The 25,549-nt window shown below is 38.1% G+C and overlaps 1 long non-coding RNA gene across 3 annotated transcripts in view; it reads right to left on the reverse strand.

Moving 5' to 3' along the window:
• Positions 1-25,549, reverse strand: part of LOC113937063 — a 447,938-nt gene that overhangs the window by 259,269 nt on the left and 163,120 nt on the right. For all 3 annotated transcript variants that reach the window (XR_003524474.1, XR_004820238.1, XR_003524476.1), the window contains exon 5: positions 10,167-10,278. This is a non-coding gene — a long non-coding RNA (uncharacterized LOC113937063). The remainder of the gene's footprint in view (positions 1-10,166; positions 10,279-25,549) is intronic.

Genomic DNA, 25,549 nt, shown 5'->3' on the forward strand with positions numbered 1-25,549 from the left:
TAGACCCAAAGACACCCCCACATTGAAAGTGAGGGGGTGGAAAACCATTTACCATGCTAATGGACACCAAAAGAAAGCTGGGGTGGCAATCCTTATATCAGACAAATTAGATTTTAAAACAAAGACTGTAATAAGAGATGAAGAAGGACACTATATCCTACTTAAAGGGTCTATCCAACAAGAAGACCTAACAATTGTAAATATCTATGCCCCTGACACGGAAGCAGCCAATTATATAAGGCAATTAATAACAAAAGCAAAGAAACACATTGACAACAATACAGTACTAGTGGGGGACTTTAACACCCCCCTCACTGAAATGGACAGATCATCTAAGCAAAAGATCAACAAGGAAAGAAAGACTTTAAATGACACACTGGACAAAATGGACTTCACAGACATATTCAGAACATTCCATCCCAAAGCAACGGAATACACATTCTTCTCTAGGGCCCATGGAACATTCTCCAGAATTGATCACATCCTAGATCACAAATCAGGTCTCAACCAGTACCAAAAGTTTGGGATTATTCCCTGCATATTTTCAGACCACCATGCTTTGAAACTAGAACTCAATCACAAGAGGAAAGTCAGAAAGAACTCAAATACATGGAGGCTAAAGAGCATCCTACTAAAGAATGAATGGGTCAACCAGGAAATTAAAGAAGAATTAAAAAAATTCATGGACACCAATGGAAATGAAAACACAACTGTTCAAAATCTTTGGGATGCAGCAATGGCAGTCCTAAGAGGAAAGTATATAGCAATACAAGCCTTTCTCAAGAAACAAGAAAGGTCTCAAATACACAACCTAACCCTACACCTAAAGGAGCTAGAGAAAGAACAGCAAATAAAGCCTAAACCCAGCAGGAGAAGAGAAATAATAAAGATCAGAGCAGAAATCAATGAAATAGAAACCAAAAGAACAGTAGAATAGATCAACGAAACTAGGAGCTGGTTCTTTGAAAGAATTAACAGGATTGATAAACCCCTGGCCAGACTTATCAAAAAGAAAAGAGAAAGGACCCAAATCAACAAAATCATGAATGAAAGAGGAGAGATCACAACCAACACCAAAGACATACAAACAATTATAAGAACATATTATGAGCAACTCTATGCCAGCAAATTAGATAACCTGGAAGAAATGGGTGCATTCCTAGAGATGTATCAACTACCAAAATTGAACCAGGAAGAAATGGAAAACCTGAACAGACCTATAACCACTAAGGAAATTGAAGCAGTCATCAAAAATCTCCCAACAAACAAAAGCCCAGGGCCAAATGGCTTCCCAGGGGAATTCTACCAAACATTTCAAGAAGAATTAATACCTATTCTCCTGAAAATGTTCCAAAAAATAGAAATGGAAGGAAAACTTCCAAACTCATTTTATGAGGCCAACATTACCTTGATCCCCAAACCAGACAAAGACCCCATCAAAAAGGAGAATTACAGACCAATATCCTCGATAAACATGAATGCAAAAATTCTCACCAAAATACTAGCCAATAGGATCCCACAGTACATTAAAAGGATTATTCACCATGACCAAGTGGGATTTATCCCTGGGCTGCAAGGTTGGTTCAACATCTGCAAATCAATCAACGTGATACAATACATTAACAAAAGAAAAAACAAGAATCATATGATCCTCTCAATACATGCAGAAAAAGCATTTGACAAAGGACGGCATCCTTTCTTGATCAAAACCCTTCAGTGTATAGGGATAGAGGGTTCATACCTCAATATCATAAAGGCCATCTATGAAAAACCCACAGCGAATATCATTCCCAATGTGGAAAAACTGAGAGCTTTCCCACTAAGGTCAGGAACACGGCAGGGATGTCCACTCTCACCACTGCTATTCAACATAGTATCAGAAGTCCTAGCCACAGCCATCAGACAACAAAAAGAAATCAAAGGCATCCAAATCGGCAAAGAGGAAGTCAAACTCTCACTCTTTGCAAATGAGATGATACTTTATGTGGAAAACCCAAAAGACTCCACCCCAAAACTGCTAGAACTCATACAGGAACTCAGTAAAGTGGCAGGATATAAAAATGCACAGAAATCAGTGTAATTCCTATACAGCAACAACAAGACAGAAGAAGGAGAAATTAAGGAGTTGATCCCATTTACAATTGCACCCAAAACCATATGATACCTAGGAATAAATCTAACCAAAGAGGCAAAGAATCTGTACTCAGAAAACTATAAAATACTCATGAAAGAAATTAAGGAAGACACAAAGAAATGGAAAAACGTTCCATGCTCATGGATTGGAAGAACAAATATTGTGAAGATGTCAATGCTACCTAGAGCAATCTACACATTCAATGCAATCCCCATCAAAATACCATCCAGTTTTTTCAAAGAAATGGAACAAATAATCCTAAAATTTGTGTAGAACCAGAAAAGACCCCAAATAGACAGAAGAATGTTGAAAAAGAAAAGCAAAGCTGGCGGTATCACAATTCCGGACTTCCAGCTCTATTACAAAGCTGTCATCATCAAGACAGTACGGTACTGGCACAAAAACAGACACATAGATCAATGGAACAGAATCGAGAGCCCAGAAATGGACCCTCAACTCTATGGTCAACTCATCTTTGACAAAGCAGGAAAGAATGTCCAATGGAAAAAAGACAGTCTCTTCAACAAATGGTGTTTGGAAAATTGCACAGCCACATGCAGCAGCCATTTCCTTACACCACACACAAAAATAGACTCCAAATGGTTGAAAGACCTAAATGTGAGACAGTAGTCCATCAAAATCCTAAAGGAGAACACAGGCAGCAACGTTTTTGACCTTAGCCGCAGCAACTTCTTCCTAGAAACATTGTCAAAGGCAAGGGAAGCAAGGTCAAAAATGAACTATTGGGACTTCAGCAAGATAAAAAGCTTTTGCACAGCAAAGGAAACAGTCCACAAAACCAAAAGACAACCGACAGAATGTGAGAAAATATTTGCAAATGACATATCAGATAAAGGGCTAGTATCCATAATCTATAAAGAACTTATCAAACTCAACACCCAAAGAACAAATGATCCAATCAAGAAATGGGCAGAAGACAGGAACAGACATTTGTCCAAAGAAGACATCCACATGGCCAAGAGACACATGAAAAAGTGCTCAACATTGCTCAGCATCAGGGAAATCCAAATCAAAACCTCAATGAGATATCACCTCACACCAATCTGAATGGCTAAAATTAACAAGTCAGGAAACAACAGATGTTGGTGGGAATGCGGAGAAACGGGAACCCTCCTACACTGTTGGTGGGAATGCAAGTTGGTACAGCCACTCTCGAAAACAGTATGGAGGTTCCTCAAACAGTTGAAAATAGAACTACCATACGATCCAGCAATTGCACTACTGGGTATTTACCCCAAAGATACAAATGTAGTGATCCAATGGGGTACATGCACCCCGATGTTTATAGCAGCAATGTCCACAACAGCTAATCTATGGAAAGAGCCAAGATGTCCATTGACAGATGAATGGGTAAAGAAGATGTGGTATATATATACAATGGAATATTATGCAGCTATCAAAAGGAATGAAATCTTGCCATTTGCAACAACATGGATTGAACTGAAGGGTATTATGCTGAGTGAAATAAGTCAATCAGAGAAAGACATATATTATATGACCTTACTAATATGAGGAATTCTTAATCTCAGGAAACAAACTGAGGGTTGCTGGAGTGGTGGGGGGTGGAAGGGATTGAGTGGCTGGGTGATAGACATTGGGGAGGGTATGTGCTATGGTGAGCACTGTGAATTGTGTAAGACTGTTGAATCACAGACCTGTACCTCTGAAACAAATAATACATTATATGTTAAAAAAAAAAGAGAGAGAGAGAGAGAGAAGATAGCAGGAGGGGAAGAATGAAGGGGGGGAATCGAAGGGAGAGATGAACCATGAGAGACTATGGACTCTGAAAAACTAAGGGTTCTAGAGGGGAGGGGGGAGGGGGTTGGGTTAGCCTGGTGATGGGTATTAAAGAGGGCATGTTCTGCATAGAGTCCTGGGTGTTATACACAATGAATCATGGAACACTACATCAAAAACTCATGATGTAATGTATGGTGGTAACATAATAAAAAAAAAAGAGAACTAAAAATAAATAAATAAATAAAATAAAACAAAATTGGTTGCCCTTTGGGGTGCTGGGTTAAGCATCTGCCTTCAGCTCAGGTCATGATTCCAGGGTCCTCAGATCAAGCCCCACATTGGGCTCCCTGCTCAGCAGGGAACCTGCTTTTCCCTCTCCCTCTGACTGCTGTTCCCCCTGCTTGTGCTCTCTGTCTCTCTGTCAAATAATAAAATAAAACAAATAAAATAAAATAAAATAATAAATAAATAATAAAATAAAATAAATAAAATAAAATAAACTGGTTGCCCTTCAAAGGTGAATTTTCAAAGAAGCTAATGGAGCTAAATCTTTAAGAGCCTTCCCATACACCAGTCTCTTCCAAGGTCCTGAAGGGACACTAGCAATGTGTTCACATGGTCATATTTTTGTAAAATTTGCAAAAGTAATACATTTTAGCTGAATTGATTAGGACTACTCTTTCTGCTTAGCCCCTGCCGCCCCCCCGCCACAACCACCACCACCTGCCCCTCCTCCTTCATCACATCATATTTCTCTTCATGTTGGATGGCACTGGATTGGTCACAAGCATTTTTGGGAATCCAACCTGGGAAAATTAAGTTAGGAGGGTGCATTTGGTTTGGGTTTAGTGGGATATATATATCCCTATACAATTCACAGTCACTTCTATATATGGTTAATTTCAGTTCCTGTCTGGTTCTAGAAATATTCCTACTACCCTGTGTTGGCATGCACAAAGTTTCAAGGCCAAGGGTCCTATCACAATGCAATGTGTCTTATAGCATCCAGAACCAGAGTTGGTGGTAGACTGGAAGAGGGCCAGAACAGATGCAGGTTAGAAAGTTATGCCAGCAGCCCGAGAAAAGGTGTGTTCACTTGGACAAAGTGTTGGTGGAGAGCATGAAGAGAAGGGAACAAATTGAATACACATAGGAGACAAAATAAAGAATTCAATGATGGCTTGGACATGGACAGTGAAAGAGCCTAGGTTTCTGGATCCCATAACCTGATAGTCAGGCAATTGTTTCCAAGCACAGTTTCAGAAATCTAAACTCCTTTCATTTTGGGGCTCTGTCATCTTCAAAAGGCTTCCAAGGTCACTGTGCTCCTCTACATCAAGAGATGGATCAATGACAGATAGAATGTGAGAACTTTTTATGGGGCAGGCCTGGAAGTGGCTTCCATCACCATGCTCCTCTTCCTTTAGAAAGCTGGGAAATAGAGTTTAGCTGTGTGTCCAGGTTTTAGCCTCAATGGGGAAGCTAGCAAACGAGTATATTCTTTATTCTAGGAATGGGAGTGTTCTACTGGAATAGAGAATAATTTTCTTTTCTTCTTTTCTTTGGGGGGGGAGTGTGCTAGCCAGGGTTGGGGGGAGAGGAGGGCCACAGAGAAAGAGGGGGAGAGAGAGAATCTTAAGTAGGCTCCATGCTTAAGTGTGGAGCAGGGCTCAATCTCATGACCCTGAGATCATGACCTGAGCTGAAATAAAGAGTCAGATGCTTAACCAACTGAGCCACCCAGGTGCCCGCTGAGAATAATTTTCTCTCAGATTTACTTTTAGCTTCACTTGGAGCTTCACTTATTTTCTCTATATCCCTTCTCTCTTTGTTTAATTTTTAACAGCTTTATTGATATAATTCATATATCATACAAGTCATCTGTTTAAAGTATACAATTCACTAGCTTTTAGTATATTCATAGATATGTGCAACCATCATCACAGTCAATTTTACATTTTCACCTGCTCAAATAGAAACCTTATATCCTTTAGCTGTCATCTTCTTATCCTCTCCTCTACGCCCACCCCCCAGGTCTAAATGATCACTAATCTACTTTCTATCTCTATTAATTTCCCTATTCTGGGCATTTAATATGAATGGAATTATATAATTTTTTAAGATTCATATCTGTTGTAGCATGTGGCAGTTTTTCCATTCTTTTTTTGGCCAAATAATATTCCATCCTGTGGCTACACCACATTTTGTTTATCTGTTCTTCAGTTGATGGACTTCTGGGTTGTTTCCACTTTTTGGTTATTACGAATAATGCTGCTATAAACATTTGTGTACAAGTTTTTGTGTAGGCATATGTTTTCATGTCTCCTGGAGGTAGTGTCTCCTTTAACCCTCCCAGTACTCCTATGACCTGTTATTATTATCCCTGCCCCTTTTTTTGAGAGAGAGACAGCATGAGCAGGGGAAGGGGCAGAGGGAGAGACAGAATCCTAAGCAGGCTCCACGCCCAGCACAGGGATCGATCCACAACCCTGAGACCATGACCTGAGCAGAAACCAAGAGTCAGACGCTTAGGCTGAGCCCCCAGGCATCCCTGTTATCTCCTTTTGCACAACTGGAAACTGAGAACTGTGAGGTTAGGTTACTTGTCCAAAGTCTCATGACCTGTATAAGGCAGAGCCAGGCCATAAACCCAGGCAGTCCGATTCAAATTTGCCATGCTACTTCTCTCTAGATCAGCTCTTCTCAGATGGTCTCTAAGCTTTCCTTTTAAGGATATCTAAGAAATTGTACAAAAGTAATAACTACCGTTTAATATGCCCACCCCCCTCCAGCCATTTACCTGTCATCTCACTAAATGCTACACATATTTCCTAAAGTACATCCAGAAAATATAAATCTTACAAATGTAATAGCCTGCATAGAATTAGCACCACTTGCGTATTTTACATCATTTTTTGAGTCACATTTTCTCACTTTGCCCCAAATTACACTTATCTTTCTTTTTTTCTCTTCAAATTTTTATTTAAATTCTAGTTATTATCCTTCTAATACACAGTGTAGGTTGATGTTTGGAATGGCAAAGACCATTCCCAGACCATCTATTAACTGATACTCTTGAGGTAGATCCCCTCCCCCCTTAAATTTTCTTTGGAATGAAATCAATATTGCATGAAATCATATTGTTTGTTCCTTCCTTCCCACACTTCCTCTAGGTTAAAATTGAATTCTTTGAGATTAAGATTTTTTTGTGTGTGGCTTTAACATTAGCTTCACATGCCCTTGCATAAGCCCAACAATTGCTTGTTGACCCATTTTAACCTCTTTTGAGTGTCATCTTCAAAGTGTACCTGTCCTTGACAATGAAAGAGACCTCCCTATTGTCCTTCTACACAATCTTTAGCATGGAGCTAAATGGCTTTCAGTTGGAGGAGTTGATCAGATGAAAGAGAATAAGTAAGCTCTTGTTCCTGAGTGACTTTGCTAAAGTTTCCGTTTTCTCTCTTAGAATGGTGCATTTCTATACAAGATGATGGACATTTTGACAGGTGCAATGTGCTTTGAACTATTGTGTCTGATAATTCTTTTGTCTTGGGTTTTCTTAGCAGAGTGGTATATCTTAGGATGCTGATATGCATATTGTTTGCTTTTTGTTTAATGTGGTGAAGCCTTCCTTCTTGCTTTCCCTCCATCTTGCTCTTTAGGTCCTTTGTATGCATATCACTAACCCAGCTGGGAAGGCAGGCATTGGTGCAGGAAACTCTCCCTTAACCTACCCCATCCTTTTTTTTCCCTCTCAAAACTCTATATCCCTTTTCTTTAGTGTACTTCTTATGTTCAGGGGTAAGTAGAATCCTTAAGTAGTTCCACATTTCCATTTATTTATTTTTAATGAGGGCAGGTTTTCAATACTATTTATTAATTCAATAAATATGTAACTGTCTACAATTGTCTCAGCCTAGTTGTTTACTTCTTGTCCAAGGATGACAGAAAGAAAGAATACTATCCTTTTACTCTTTAAGAAAAAGGTATTCAAACTGAGTTTTAAACTTATAAAAAAAGTTTATGCACAAATATGTTTACTTTAGTGTTATTTCTAATAAATGAAAAGAGTTTAAATGCACAATAATGGAGAAATGGCTAAGTTAAAATTATGGCACATCTATACTGTAGAATATTATTCAGTGATTAAAATGTTTATAAAGAGATTGATATGGAGTGGAGGATGTTTATGATATAGTGTTAAGTGGAAAATACAGAAGGTACTGTCTCAATCACATAAATATATGTATGGGAAAAAAAAGGTATGCCAAAATGTCAACTATAGTTATTTCTGGGATAGGAATGAAAGAACATTGTATTCCCCTATCTATGCTTTTCTATATCTGTAATTTATTACCTTTTTTACAATGAGTTTCATGTCAGATTAAGTTCTTTTTTAAAAATTCAGAGCAAACTCAAGGAAGCCATGGGAGACTTGGAAATATGATAGATAATTACAGCCAGGCATTAAACTAAAGCTAGAGGCTGAGTCCCAAATCTGGGAGTGGGTTACCAGAATCTTCCATATGAGTGCTTGTTCAGGTAGTGTTTTGGTACAGAGTCCACCAGTCCCATTAACTGAGAACTTCAACATCTTAGTGTCCTATATGGAGTCCATGGGATGGGTGCAGCAATGCTGACCTGGTAGGACAAAGCCAAAACACAGAACTCAGAACAGAGAGTCAGGCCTGGATAGATGAGATGGTATAACAAAGCCAAACTTTCTGGAAATGGAGTATCAGTGGAAAAGTCCAGACTTTGGCTACCACAACAGCAGAGTAAGAGCTGCCAGACATCAAATAAGTAGATGCAAGAGGCAAAAGCTGCTGGAGCAGTATGGATTCAAACATTCTAAGTGAAGTTCGGAAGCAAGGATTCAGGTGTTGGGCAGTTCACATTAATCTCCCAAAATGGGATTTAGGCTAGTACCTCAGTTGAAAATCTAAGGCGTGACTTTAAACATCTCCAAGGTATAGCTTTGTGTCAGCAAATCTATTTTAGCCTTTTCCAAGAACGGTATTTTTTTTATGCCTAGGTTATTTAAATAGTAATAATGAGAGCGAAAATTTACTAAGTACCTATTATATGCCATACACTGTGGCCTCATGCTGTGCTAGACATTTGATGTGCTTTACAAATATTATCTCATTTTATGATATGGGCTTTTCCATCCCATTTGAAAGAGGAAGCAATTGAGCCTCAGAGAAATAAGAAACAGATGTCACACAAGTAGAAAGTGGCAGAGCAAGGTCTACAACCCAGGTCAATTTGACTCCAAAGCCTATAATCTAACCACCTCATTACTGATCAGTGGCTAATTCTGTGTGGCCATTTGTATTTTCTGTGCTTCCTTCTAGAAAAATCTGTCAGTAAGCCAAAAATCCTGTCTACCAGGGATGAGAATAATAGATACCATGGATAAGCAAATTGCATCAAGATCTTTGGTGCCTATTAAAGGAATATTATGAATAAAAAATTATTACATATTGAAAGTTATTAAGAGAATAGATCTTAAAAATTTTCACCACAAGAGAAAAAAATCTGTAACTGTGTATGGTGATAGATGTTGACTAGACTTCTTGTGATCGTTTCACAATATATACAATCATCAAATCATTATGCTATACACCTGAAAACAATATAATTCTATATGTCAATTATACTTCAATTAAAAAATACTATTTATGAGAGTTAATTTAGGAAACAAGGAAGTCTTAGTACCCTTAAAATCACACCACGGATCTGGAGATGACTCTTCCACATCTCTCGCCCAGGTAAATAGGGAAGAAATGAAAAGTTCCTAAAAAGGAAGTCTAAGGTAGCTGTGAAAATTAGTCTGGATTCACTAAGGATCTAAATGGAGTAAGTAATGCATTAAACAAATAAGATTTCTAATTAAAACTGAAAACACAACACACACAACTTTTATGTGATTCTTTGGATCACTGAACTGTACCCCCTTTAGACCAAGCGTCTAAAGGACACCATTAAATATATAAGTATAAAAAAATCTTTGTAGTGCAGTAAACATTTCTGTGGACTGAAGAATAAAATCAATTGTGCAAAGTTGAACAATAGATAAAAAGAGTAAATACTCCTTTGTTTCTTAGAAATTAACGTAGAGCTGTTGAATATCAGTTGCAACTTAATAACGTGCTCAGGTGCTTTGTTTTTTAATCACTCAAGATTTGACATGTTTTCTTCTGTTGAGTGAAAGTTCATGCAATTAGCTGTACAAAAAGCTACAGACATACCTAGGTTACTTTACCTTAACAGAAGTAACTGTTTGCACATCAAAGACATACTCTCCATCACTCATTCTAAATCTAGCAGGCCATTCCAAAAGTAACCATGTGGCTTCAACAAACATCATTCATTTCCTGTTTAAAAAAAAAAAAAAGAGTTAGTGCCTTCAGCAGTAATTCTCATCCGTTTCCTAAGAGATGTTTCAAATACTCTGTGATGAAATTATGCAAAGAAAATAGGAAATAAGTGATTCTGTGAATGTCACAAAATGGCAATGGGGAAGTGTCATTGCAGCCTTGATCACCTTGGAAGAAGGTGAAATTTTTAAACATCTTTTCAAAGACACCAAATAAATTTCTGTTTTGTTTTATTTTTTAATGGTTCAAGTGCCAATCTGAAGATTCCATTTTGAAGTTATAGCATTGATATCAAGATATCCTTTTTATTCTATGAGTGTACTTAGAAGAGGGTGGGGCAAGTTTCAATGTCAAATAAACCGAAGTAGAGGATAAATAAAAAACAAGAAATGAAAAATGTTGTAATACAAAGCTATTTAGCTCTGCCAGATGCTTCTGTAACAAACAAGGGATCCCAGCAAGTCAAATGCATGCCCTATTGTCTTCCCAATAGCTTCAGTAACAAGCTATTTGATGTGGAAGCAAACTTGGGCCCAGCTCTTGACAGTTTTATAGCCTTTGGTCAAAGTTTTCAACAGTGTTTGGGGCAGGCATGACTAGGCAGCTAGATTACACATACTGACTTTCCACTTGCAGATACACAATATTTACTTTTCAGGGTGAGCCAGTACACCAGCTGACCAATTAGGCCACAGATTCTTTGCACTTCATGAAAGCTACGCAAAGACTGTGAATATAAAAGCCACAGAAATACATGCAGGCTGGCCTTTCCTTTAATGTGTCCTCATATAATCTCCATAAAAAAGAATGCCAATGACCAGTAGTCTTCTACATCAGAGCCACTTAAGTGTAAAAAAACACAGAGAGTATCTCTCAAGTGGAAAGTTCTAGTTCTGTGGTTTATGAACACCTACATTCAGCAGTAGATAGAACCAAACTTTAGAACAAAGACAAAGTTTTACAAGAAATATGAATTCCTAGGTCACCTGGTGGCTCTGCTGGTTGAGCATCCGACTCTCAGTTTTGGTTCAGGTCATGATCTCATGAGTCGTGGGATCCAGCCCCACGTTGGGCTCTGTGCTTAGCAGGGAGTCTGCTTGCAGATTCTCTCCCTCTGCTCTTGCCCCCACTCACTCACTCTCTCTCTCTCAAATAATTAAATAAATCTTAAAAAAAAGAATCTGAATTCCTCTAACCTCCCTGTCATTCAGCCTATAATTCAAGTCCTTCCACAATCAATTGTATAATTTTTAAATCAGTATTTCCTTCAATGAATCCTTTCTTCTAGCCAAAGTGATCTTTTTACGGTACCGTGAACACATGGTATACATTCCTACCTCTCTGCCTCTACTCAAACCATTGCCCCCCATCTAGAATGTTATCATTCCTCCTCCCTCTCTCCCACACCTCCATTTACCAACTCAAAAACCCAGCTCCTCCATGATGACTTCTTGGCCACAGGGATTTCTCTCTTCTCTGATCTCCCTTAGCATTAACTGTTTATCTATTCATTTAATACTTATACTGCTGCATGACCATCCTCATATCATTATAAAACCTTTTATTTTAGTGTGTTTTGTGCTCCCAAAAAAGTTTCCAGTCATCTGTAGGCTGCTTCTACTTGAGTGGCTGCCATCCCGCAAATTCAACAGACCTACCACCAAGCCTATATTCTTCTTAAACTTCTATTACCAGCACCACTATTCTTACATTTCAGCTAGGCTCAAAACTTTAGATTCACCTTTGAGTCTCCTTCCTCTTCCATACTTCCCATATTAAACCAGTCACCATCTCTTAAAACCAACCACTTGCCTTTCCCATTTCCAATGCCAACTCCATTGCTCAGGCCTTTATTTCCTCACTTGGGCTATTTGAAAAGATTCCCACTGTCTTCTCTGTCTCCAGTTTCTCCATCTTCAGTCCAATCTAAACACCTCAGCCAGATTAATCTTCTTACATGTAGCTCTGAATCACATTACTATTCTGAGAAAATGCCTTCAATGGCATCTCAAGGCCTACCAAATAAAGTATAAATTCCTCAGTCTGGCATTAGCTAGGCATAGTGTCATGGATGCTGTGGTGTGCCACTCAGATCCCCCTTCAGTAGTACCAAAGCATGCATTCCCTCAGATGCTAGCAGTGTTGGCTTCTGACAAGTCATAGTTTAATTCTTCCCCAGAAATTGCCATTGACCAAAAGGAACTGTTTGGCCCAAGGTTTGCTTTCTCGCCAGAGGCAGACCACATTTAATAACTGATTACTATGGGAAGACAAAGCCCAACCCCCTTGTCTCAATTCAGGACAATTTTTTACAGTTACACTAACTCCTATATGCCATTTGGGATTAGATGAGGGCTCTGTTGCAACTTCATTTCAACTCAACTTGTGCCTCTGCCCTATCCTGCTTCCCTAACTTCCTCACAAGGGTTGACCCTACAAGCATTTCCCAATAAACTTCTTGCACTGGAGTCTTTATTTCAGAATTTGTGTTCAAGGAACCCAACCTAAGACACCCAGCCATCTTTCTTTCATATCTTTCACTCTTGTCCTTCCTATATCCTACATTACAGTCAAACAGTGATCTGTCATTCCTTAAAGATACCTCATACATCACCACTTATTCATAAAAAAAAAAAAATCTACTGAATATCTAAAATGTTCCAGACTCTATAAGAGGTATTTACTGACCTTAAGAGATATAGACAAGTAAACAAGCCATTAGAATCAGTGTGAACAGTGATTTCCCAGCAGAGACCACAAAAACAGCAAGGGAGAAGCATGTGCTAGATAGGAAACATCATGCACAAGGTCCTAGAGATAAGAAAACTCACCTGGTGAGTCAGTGAACTGCAAGTGCACTTCAAAATGGCTGAAGCTCAGGGAGCTTGAGTGGTGGTGGCAAGAGAAGAGGCAAGAGATGTCAGCAAGGCCAGGACAAGAAAGGCGAGTAGCCTTATTTAAAACCTGGACACTATCCTTAGGGCAAATAGAAGCTATTAGAGGGCTTTAAGGAAAAAAATCACAATGATCATATTTGTGCTTTAGAAAGGTTTATCTGGCAACACTGTAGAGAAAGAATCAGCTGGAGGAAAAATCAAAGGTAGATGCTACTGCAGTCATTCAAGCAAAAGATGATGGTGAACTGACCCAAGGAGGTGGCAGTGGAGATGGAGAGACCTGGGCAGATTTAGGAAATATTAATAAACTACAATATAAAGGGCATGATGGTTAACCATATGGAGAGTGATAGGAAGGGAGGAATCAAAGATTGTGTTTCTGACTTAAATAACTGGATGTACATTATCCACTGAGATAGGACACACTGAGGGATGCAGAAGTGGGGAGAAAGAGGGTGAGCTTGGTTTTGGCCATGCTAGACATAAGGTATTTAAGTAAGAGTTGGATATGTGGGTGTGCACAGCAGATATATAGGTCCAACCTTTAAGAGAGCAACCTGGCTAGAGGCACAGGCCAGGCATCATGAGCATCTATATGGTTATAGAAACCTGGGGATGAGATTGAAAAGAGCTGTTAGACTAACAGAAGAAAACCTAGTAAAATGTGATATCACAGAAGCCAAGAGAACCCTTCAAGATGAAGCAAGTGGTCAAAGGCATCAAATACTACTCACGCCAAATAAAATAAGGACCAAAAACTGCGTCCACTGATTAGAAACATCTCTGTGCCTTTGCTCAAACTATCCCAACAACCAAAGAGCATAGAAATGTTTTCCATCTTTCAAGGATCAGCTCAAATTGCCTCACATTTGCACAGTGATTTACTGAACATCATCACATGTTACCTCATTCACTGACTAAAATTTTGAGAGTTAAAACTAGCTCATATATCTTGACTTCCTCCTCAGCTCATTAAAATGTGGATGCTGTAGGTTCAAGAAAGGAACGAAATTTGTAGAGAAAATTTCATTGCAGAGAATGTATGGATGGGATGAGCTGGTTCACAGGTTGCAACTATTGCATGTCCCTGTCAGGAAGATGGTACAACCAAGCCCATGTCCATGTAGGAAGAGTCATGAAGAAATGCCCTTGTTTGTTTAGAAAAGAACATGAGACAGTCTTCAACCTTATATTCAAACTTAGTGAATGAAATGAGGTGACAAGGCCATCCTACATTTTCACTGTGACATTAACCTCTTGGACCATCTTAGAGCTAGATCTGGAGCAAAATGCCCATATCTGGACCCTGACTGACACCCCAAAGAGAGGCCATGAGCAGCCACTGATAAAGCAGGCATTCATCCTCGGACTGTTCATTTTTCTGGAGTGTAAACATCTAAAAAGGAAGGCCCATTTGAATAGGTACAACTGCCAACTTCACTTACCCCTTCATATTTAATTAGCCTATTTTGTTTTATGGGTGCTTCAAAATTGCTGACAGAGAAGAGGCAGCTATGAATGGAAAACATGAAGCAACTCGCTGAGCCCTCATTGTGAGCTTGATAGCCTGCCTCATCGTGCCCTCACAGACCTACATTTCCATGATTCCTTTAATTCTTTTCAAATGCAAAGAGAATTCTCGCTCTCCTCCACAGTGTTAACATGAAAGAATATTTCAAAGCAGCTTGAGGAAGATGCAGGCACCAACACAGTAACTGTTAACATGGTAATAAGTGGTACATTTTTGGAGACATTCAGCCCAGACCTTCAAAATTCACTGCACGGCTACAGGGCCAGGAATCAATCTGCCCTTTCCCTCTCCTTGCCTAAGCAACATTCCTCTTAGGTTCTCAAGAGGCCCTGGCATTTAGAACATTAGCAAATATTGACTCAATGCCCAGAAGAGTAACTTGAAAATGGTGGGTCCTTGATGGTGGTGACACTCAACAATGGTAACAAATAGCCCTTTAAGCATAGATTTTTATAAATGGAGAGAAGACAGAGTAGTGAAGATGAAAGTTAAAGGTAAAAATTTCCAACAGCTTCTATCTGGAATATGTTACTTAAAGAAACTTCAGCTCAGGCAGACAGCCTCTCCTTTGCTGTCCTACCTGCTGTCCCCTTGCGGTGTATTCAATAAACTTCTATCTCCTGAAAGAAAGAGAGAGAGAGAGAAAGAAAGGAAAGAAACTTCAGCTCATTAAGAGGCTAGTAAATGCCTATCAACATTAAGCACTGAAAGAATTTGGATGATCCCCTCTTTACATCATCATTTTGTTATCTAGCACTGCTTCCATATTAATAGTCATACAATATTGCATACTTCAATTCTGGATGCTTTTACCCCTTATACTGTGGTTTCCACTGACAAGCCTGAGTGGGTAAAAAACAGATGATCCACTCTACACTGGACCATCTTATAAGTGTCCAAGGATGCAAGGCATCATTAAAATGATGTGTAAGGAGAGCATTTCAGACAAGAGGAAGAGTATTAGAGATTTGAATCTTAGGAAGGAAATTAGGGAGTTACTCCAATGCCAGCATTTTACATGACTGAAAAAACATTTTAAACAAGCCAAGACATGAGAGAAAGTGCCTTACCAAGGTCACATAGTTATAAATACCTTCTCATAATTAGTTTTATTCTCTGTGTGTTCCTACTGTTTTATGCCTGCAATATTAGATTCATATCACAATATAATAGTATGCTATATTTTTTAATCTTAGTGACCGACCACACATACACACACACACACACACACACAACCCACAGCTGTCTAGAACTCCTTCATGAAGTTCATTTAGACATAGAAAATGATTTAGGTAGGAAAGAACATTCTCCAAACACCAACTATGTATTAAAGTGAGAAGAAGTCTATTTGTAATAGGCCAGAAAATTCTCTCCTGAAGCTAATAATAATAATAATAATAATAATAATAACAGGTAGGATTTTTAGAGCCTTTGAATTCATAATAATAATAATAATAATAATAATAATAACCGGTACAATTTTTTAGATGCATTAACACATTTAATCCTGACAACAATGCTATGAGGTAGGACTATTATGATCCCCATTTTAGAAGTGAAGAAGCCAGGGCTGGAAGAGGTTAAGTAATTTTCCCAATTGTTCACAGGTCTTATAGCCAATAAATGAGAAAGCAAGAATTTCTAAGCCTTAACTGTCAGGCTCCAGAGTCTGCCCTTTTAACCGTTATATCATATTGACTAGGCTTAATATACACAACCATAAACAACATGCATGAGACTGATTGGCAAGTGATTTCCCAGAGCTTAAAAATAAGAGTTTCATGCTATGGGGCTCCTGGGTGGCTCAGTCAGTTAAGCCACTGCCTTCAGCCCAGGTCATGATCCCAGGGTCCTGGGATCAAGCCATGCATCAGGCTCCTTGCTCAGCAGGGAGCCTGCTTCTCCCTCTCTTCCCCACTCTTGCTCTTTCTCGCTATCTCTGTCAGTGTCTCTTTCTCTCAAATAAGTAAATAAAATCTTCAAAAAAAATAAGAGTTTAATTCTATATACAAAATTTTAGATTTTTCTTTTTTTTTAATTTCTATTTATTTATTTGCTACAGAGAGAGAAGAAAAAAAATGAGCAGAAGGGAGGGACAGGGGGAGAAGCAGACTCCCTGCTGAGAAAGGAGCCCAACATGGGGCTTGATCCCAGGACCCTGAGATCAGGACCTCAGCTAAAGGCAGATTCTTAACTGACTGAGCCACCCAGGGGCCCTAAGTTTTTTTCTTTTTTTTATAGTATGTCTTGGAACTGTTGAGCTTAAACAGTAGAATAATTCAACATTCATAATTCTCATGCTGCCCTTTACACATTTAATTTCACCAGATAATTTTTATAACAAATTAATGTAAGACTGCATCCAGTTTAAGAACTATAGTTATGCACTTATTTTAATATTTTTCAAGAACTTTAATTTTTTTCTCTAGAAGATTGCTCTTTTTGATGAAACGTTTAGCATCTCTATTTTTTAGTCATCATTTATCACTTTCTCCAGTTAGCTCTCATAAATTATCAGTGGAAATTATACTTGGTTTGGGAACAACCCACAAAGATTACAAATGGGGTTACTTTCCTTTAAGGGTAAATGAAAAATTCCAATAACTACTACACATTTTGCCAATGGGAAATTGACTATAACCTCAGGTGAACCCTTTTTGAAATAGAATCTGAATTTTTTTTGAATGATCACAATAAGCAACAGCTTCTTGTATTTTAAGCTGCTCAAAATTTTCTAAACTGTCAAATTATAAATCACTGTCATAAATTGCAAATTAAATTCACTACCAACTTACAAAATAATGTAATCAAGTAATTATAATTCAACAGAATTTATTAAGTGACTGCAATATGAACTAAATAATCAGTAGCCATCTCAAACAGGTATCCATATTATTTATAGGCAGAAATAAAAGGGTTATTTATTGACTAAATGTGAAAGATAACCTTTTCTTAGCTCTTCCTTTCCAAGTAGCATATTGACCCCAACAGTTAGTTTTTCACTTATCTTCCAAATAAGATAAAGTAAAAATTTGATTTGAAAAGAATGAAAACTAAGCATACCTATCATGAACAGGACCTCGTATTAAATGCTGATAAGATATACCTAAAAATGCAAAAATAATAAGTCCAGAATAATTTTATCCACTCTTTGATCTTATCATTTTCACTCTGGGCTGTCTTTATCACATTTTACAGATAAAGATATACCAAAGTAATTTAACTAAAGAAAGATTTATATACAGAAAACCACAAAACATCAATGAAAAACATCAAACAAGACAAAAACAAATGGAAAGACATTCTGTGTTCATGGATTAGAAGACTTAATATTGTTAAAATGTCCATACTACCCAAAGTGAGCTACAGATTCAATGCAATCCCTATCAAAATCCATAAGATATTTTTAATAGAAATAGAAAAAACAATCCTACAATTCATATGAAACTGCAAAAGACCACAAATAGTCAAAGAAATCCTGAGAAAGGAGAGCAAAGCTGGAAGCATCATATTTTCTGATTTCAAAATATATTATGAAGCTACAGTAGTCAAACACTATGGTACTAGCATAAAGACAGCTATATAGACCAATAAAACAGAATAGAGCCCAGACATAAATCAACACACATACAGCTAATTGACCCTTGACAAGGGTGCTAAGAATACACATTGTGAAAGGAGAGTCTCTTCAACAAATGTTGCTGACAAAACTGGATATCCATATGCAAAATAATAAAATTGGATCCTTATCTAATACCATAAATGAAAATCAGCTTAAATATAAGACCTAAAATTGTAAAACTCCCAGAAGAAAACCATGATATTGGTATTGGTGATTATTTCATGAATCTAACACCAAAAGCACAGGCAACAAAAACAAAAATAAACAAGTGGGTCCAACTACGTCAAACTAAAAGCCTTGTGCATAGCAAAGGAGATAATCAACAGAGTGAAAAGGCAACCTATAGGATGGGAGAAAATATTTGCAAAACATGTATCTGATAAGGGTTTAATCTCCCTAATATATAAAGAATTCCTACAATTCCATAACAAAAAAATTATTTCAAAAATGGGCTAAGGACTTGAATAAAAATTTCTTCAAAGAAGACATACAAACAGCCAATGGGTGTATGGAAAAGATGTTCATCATCATTAATCATCAGGGAAATGCAAATCAAAACTATAATGAGATATCACCTTATACCTATCAGAATCACTATTATGAAAAAAAAAACAAGCAAATAAAACAAGTGTTAAAGAGGATGCATAGAAATTGGAATCTTTATACACTGTTGGTGCAAATGCAAAATGGTGCAGCTGCTATGAAAAATACAACAGAGGGGGGCAACTGAGTGGCTCAGTCGTTAAGCGTCTGCCTTTGGCTCAGGTCATGATCCCAGGGTCCTGGGATCGAGCCCTGCATCACACTTCCTGCTCAGCGGGAAGCTGCTTCTCCCTCTCCCATTCCCCCACTTGTATTCCCTCTCTCGTTGTGTCTCTCTCTGTCAAATAAATAAAATCTTTAATAAAAAAAATATAATGGAGGTTCCTGAAAAATTTAAAAAAAGAACTACCATATGATTCAACAATGCCACTTCTGAATTTATATCCAAAAAAATTAAAATTAGGATCTCAAAGGGGTATTAGTATTCCCATATTTATTGCAGCACTATTCACAACAGCTAAGAGGTAGAAACAACCAATGTCATTGACAAATAAATGGATAAAAAAAATATGGTATACAATGGAATACTATTCAGTCTTAAGAAAAAAAAAGAAATTGTGTAATATTTGACAATATAGATGGACTTTGAGGACATGATGCTAAGTGAAATAAGCCAGACACAGAAAGACAAATACTACATGATTCTACTTTTATGAGATATATAAACGAGTCAAATTCATGAAATCAAAGACTGAAATGGTGGTTACCAGGGGGTAGGGAAAGGGAGAAATAAATTATTAAAGAACAAACATAAAATTTCAGTTAAGTAAGATGAATAAGCTCTAGATGTCTGCTGTACAATATTGTGTCTATATTCAACAATAATGTATTGTACACTTAAAATTTGTTAATCTTAATCTTACATTAAGTGTCCTGACCACAATAAAATTTTTTAAAAAAGAAAACGTCTCAGTTTTAAATATTTGAGGTCCTCTAATAACTTGTAGGATGCTTAGTATAACATTTAAATAAATGTTTTTGACATGTAAGTCTGATCACCTCTCCCCACAAAGCATCATCCTACCCCCAAAGCATTTCAGTGGCTTCCCACTATTTTTAGAATTAAAGACAAAAATCATCTATAACATGGCCTTTGAGCCTCTGAATGCTCTGGACCCTGCTGCCCATCCCTGTGTTGCCCCCCACCACCACTGCTGCCCATCCTCACTCTATTCCCACTGCACTAGCCCCCTCTCTCTGTCCCTCCTGTCACAAAGTTCTGGCACTTGGCCCCTGGTCCTAGGGAACTGCTCATCCCACTTGAACCACCTTTGCTTCTTCCTTCAGACCTCTTCCCATCTCACAACTATGTCAAACCCATCTATTTTATGCTCCAATGTATTCCCCTTTTTTTTAACATTTATTACTGATACCATTTTAAATATGTTTATGTGATTATGTGATCATTGCCTGTCTTCTCCCACCCCAGATGCTATACTGCATGAAGGTGGGAGACTTATATCTGGCTTTACTCACCATGGTTCACCACTGAGTAACTGTGCCTGAAATAGAGTAGGTACACTATGAAATATTATTTTGTCTCAACAAAATGAGTAGATTTGAATTTATGCTCACCACTTGTGACATAATTTTGTGGTCTTCCTTTTTAGCAGCTCCCATATTGGGCAAGTTTCCATACAGGCAGCAGCGTTTTACCCCAAATAAAGATCTCAACACAGGAATCCAAGGGAGGACCTGGAATGCTACCTCTGTCAATGACCTCTATTTTCCCTGAGAGGATTTAAAATTACCAACAGGTTGGGAGAGCCAAGGTGTGCCAGAGAAAGACCTGTTAACTGCATTAGGAATTCATCCTTCCACAGTTAGTTTGCCTTGTGAATTAATCCCCTCTCAGATAATATAAGGATTTCAGACTATCTTACAATATTGATTTTTTTTTTTTTGGCCTCTCTGAAAAGAGCCAAATTTTTTATGGCTTGGAAATGTTTTTGTCTGTTTGTTTTTCAGCTTAGCATAACTTAACTTCAAACTATAACATTTAAGTTGGAGAAGCTAAATGCACAAAAAGAGTGTACCTGACATACCAACCCCAGGAGTATCTCTTCACGGAACCGTGGCATCCTAAGAGTGGACTGGACCTAAGAGAGATCATAACCCATCCCCTTTCGTGCTCACAACTCCAAGTCATTCCACGCCTCTCACTGGTGTGTTCCCTGGAGCCAGGGCAATCCGTTACACACAGTTTAAGGGGATTTGGAGCAGAACTTCATGAAATTTCTGTGATGAAAGCAAAGAAAGTTGTGTCTCTCCACAAAGGTCTAGAGAAACAGGAAGGCGTGGTACAAAAAAGTGAGGCTATGTGGGAACAGGACTTGGAGAACGAATAACAGGAAAAGGAAGAACTAGAGAAAATAGAGAAAATGAAAAAACAATAAAAACCAAATTCTGGAAGCATGCACAAATTGAGATAGCCCAGGGTATGAGTCAGAAGAGCCTTGCTAAAAAAAAGAAAAAAAAGAAAAAAAAAAGACAACCAAAGAAAAATAAGGAAAATTAGAATGGCTTTGCTGTTTCTGTTGTTATTATTCTCTTACGAACAGAAGCTTACAGTTACTAAACAAGGCAAAAATTAGAGTTGTTATAATGTACTGTATGTCTGGAGCTAAATTTTTTGAGGTAAAATACAGTAATCCGAGGATATATGCAAATCAGATAAAAAGATTCAAGATGCAAAATAAAGCATACCTTATATTTGTTTTTAAAGAAATTACATTGAGCAGCTAAGAATATTCCCTCCAAAATGCTTAATTTTTCCTTCTCTTCACCAGCTTCCTCACAGTGTGTTCACCCACACACCCTGATGTTAGTGGCACATAAATCAAAACTTTCATAAAAATCAGAAATAAAAAATATATGAGCACAGAAGTTTCCTGATTTTGGCAAGACTCCAATCCACATATAGTCCTGAGCCAGCTCCACTAACATTAAGGATCGTTTGTTCTTAGTACAGTAATGGGGAGGGTGCCACCAGCCTTAATTTATATGTACTCATGTACTCTCTGTAAGCAGCAAGATGTCTCCAACAGACTACTTTGGAATTGTCATATGAGATACTGCTGCAAGGTGTATAAAGTCTTCCTGACTAACCAATTTTCAACCAGGCAGTGCCTGAAGTATGAGAATATTTGGAAAATTGGCTCAGTGTATCTGTGACCAACAGCAGTATAAGGAAAGGATGTATCATTGCATGGATGTGACATCTATAGTAGGGAAACCATCTCTTAGGACAAGAAACTTTTATGCAATACAGGACACTCTATACCTGAGGAAGATCTAATGCTCATCAACAATAAAGCAAATAGAGGTTATCTCCAAAAAACAAACAAAAACTCTTTGAAAGGGACAAGCTGCAGATCATATAGAATCATCTTCGTGAGAAAAAAAAAAAAAAAAGTCAAAAAGGAGGCACAGTAACTCCCTTTCTGCCAAAGACTAACTCCCTGGGAGGGGCTCCCAGAGCGGTCTTCAAGTCTGTTGACTTGTTTTTTCAAGCCCTTAATGTAACTTGCAGCTACATTGGTTTGTTTTGTTGTTGTGACATGGTCTCCATAGATGTGCATTGAAATTGTGCCCAGCTGCACTGAAGCCAAGAACCATGCAATCTGGAGGTTGTGCAAGCAAGATTACAAGGCTCCAAGGTATCCAGTGCCTGGGCTGCTCATCTCTTCCGCTTACCTCGAAGCTAGGCTTGTCCAAATGGGGCAACGAATGATGCATTGGGACCAGATCCAAATGCTTTAAGATAGTGACTACATTTGCAGAGAAATAGAGCTTTATCTTGACATAGGGCTTTATTTGCATGTCTAGGGAAATGGTCAGTGACCAGCAGGACCAGTTAAAGTGCCTGATTATTTTTATTTTTTTTATTTTTTTTATTTTTTGTGTGTGTGTACCTGATTATTTTTAGTTGCCCCCTTTCCTTTCTCTATGTAGCCCAATTTGGTCATTTTTATTCCTCTCAGGAGTCTATTACCCTCATGTTTTCTTCATCTCCCATCCCTCTCAAGAAACACCTTGATCAGCTCATTCACATGAGACTTAGCAAATAAAAATACAGGACATCCAGTTGAATTTTAATTTCAGATAACCCACAAGTAATTTTTAATATAACTATATCCTATGCAACATTTGGAACCTACTTAAAGTAAAATTGTACTTACACTACAATTAGCCATTGTTTATTTGAAATTCAAACTTAACTGGCTGTCCTGTATTTTATGTAGCAACTCTACACTAAGAGTAAATGACTCATGATGTCTTTACTTCTCCCAAGGAAACTGACTTAATTTTAACTTAACTTAATTTTAACTCCCAGAGCTTAAGCCAATTAATAATTAGGATTTTTTAGCAACAAACTAGAAGAAAGACATATGATATATGGTAAGCATTCACTTATTATGCCCAGCCTTGAGGAGTTACCTTTTTTGAAATTGGAAAAGATTATAATCCAGAGACAGGAAGCATAGCTTGATTCTTATCCTCTTGGACTTAAGGCTACTGATCAACATTTAGTTCAAATCAGACAATATGATTGTTTATGTTAATTGATGATCTATTCTTCTAGATGTCAAAGATACAAGCCTCTCCCCCAAAATATCTAGTCCCATAGCATCTTGCATAGCTAGAGATACAGGTGGTGTTAGTTGAGTATCCTAAGGCCTCAGCTCACACTCCATCAATGAAGACTTTTTTACATGTCATGTCTCTTGACAAAGCCAAGTATGAAATATATACACTTCAAGTCCTCAGAAAACCTATAGTTAGGGTCAGGGAAGAAGAAGACTTGTGAAAAGAATAGTAATCAAAGAGGGGTGACTGGGTGGCTCAGTCGTTGGGTGTCTGCCTTCAGCTCAGGTCGTGATCCCAGGGTCCTGGGATGGAGCCCTGCACTGGGCTCCCTGCTCTGCAGGAAGCCTGCTTCTTCCTCTCCCATTCTCCCTGCTTGTATTCCCTCTCTCGCTGTGTCTCTCTCTCTCTGTCAAATAAACAAAATCTTTAAAAAAAAAAAAAAAAGAATGGTAATCAAAGGAAAAAAAAGAGGAGAATGGAATTAAAGAAAGAAGAAAATTAACTTGATCTAAAAAAAAGGTAAATAAGGAGTGAAGAGGACACCTGGGCCAACCCAATTACCTAGAATAGGTGGTTGCCTAGTGGTGTGAGTAAAGAATCTCCAAGAAGAACCCTAGAGATGAACTCATTCAACATCCACTCCAACTTCCTTCTGGAATGCCTTCCTGTGTATTACAGGAGGCTGGTAAATTAAAAACTGCTTTCTGCTTTTTTCCATGGCTTCCTTGTAACTAGGGTTCTGGGTGCAATGTAGGCTCCATCATCAGATTCACTTTCAGAATGGGAATGGAGAGTGAGTGAAACAAGAGAGAGGCCGGACAATGAGGCATCCTCTGCTCCTGAAGATGGAGTGTTAACTCCCCAGTTTAGCAGAAATGGCTCCCCAACCACAGCTTCTCCATTTGACAGGCAGTGTCCAGATCAAGGCAAGAACAGCAGTTCCTTTGATGGTTCAGTTGTGATGTGGCTTTGGGATTCATTTCTGGAAGCTCACCAGCCTAGAGTCTGTTTCTTCAGCCCACAAACCAGTCCTGTAGAACACTGAATACCCTTCAATAACACATTTCAGCTTAAGCTAGCTAGAGTGGGGTCTGTTCTCTGCAACTGAACACTAACTGATACAAGCTGCTGCTCCCAAAATATCTTTTTCACTAGCCTAATGGTTCTCAACTGGGGATAATTCTGTCCCCTGCCTAGAGGATACTTGGCAATGTTCGGAGATATTTTGGTTATAACAACTAGAAGGTGAGGATACTATTGGCACCTAGTAGGTAGAAGTCAGAGATGCTGCTAAACATCCAGCAATGCACAGGGCAGCCCCCCACAACAAAGACCTATCTAATCCAAAATGTCCGTAGTGCTGAGATTGAGAAACCCTTCCCTAGCCCAGAATACCATTTGAAAATTGATCATTAAAAAGACAATATTTGGGGCACGTGGGTGGTTCAGATTTTGGTTCAGGCCATGATCTTGGGGTCCTGGGATGGAGCCCCACGTCAGGCTCTCTGCTCAGCACAGTCTGCTTGGGATTCTCTCTCTCCCTCTGCCCCTCCCCCTTCTTGTGCTCTATCTCTCTAAAATAAATAAATAAAATCTTTTTTTAAAAAGGCAATATTTTCAATATTTTAGTTGAAAAAGTACCTTTTTCACAGGGCAAATAGCCCTCAAAAAATTACAGGTAAATATTTGCTGTCATACAATATAGTATTAAAAATGATATTCTCTTTCTTCTATGATTGTCAGATTTTAATATTTCTGAAAGCATGCCCTGACCTAAAATTAAGGTGTGTTTTTATGTGGTGATATTTTTTTTCTTGTTCTTTTTTCTTTTTTAAGAAAAAAAACTGTTATTAAATCTATGGTATATGTTACAACTTAACATGTCATGTTTCTTGACAAAGCCAAGTATGAAATATATATTCTTCAAGTCCTCAGAACAGCTAAGTTAGGGTCGGGGAAAAAGAAGGCTTGTGAAAAGAACGGTAATCAAAGAGAAAATAAGGAGGAGAATGGAGTAAAAGAAAG

This window comes from Zalophus californianus, chromosome 8 (genome assembly GCF_009762305.2).
Source record: "Zalophus californianus isolate mZalCal1 chromosome 8, mZalCal1.pri.v2, whole genome shotgun sequence".
Classification (NCBI taxonomy): Eukaryota; Metazoa; Chordata; class Mammalia; order Carnivora; family Otariidae; genus Zalophus; species Zalophus californianus.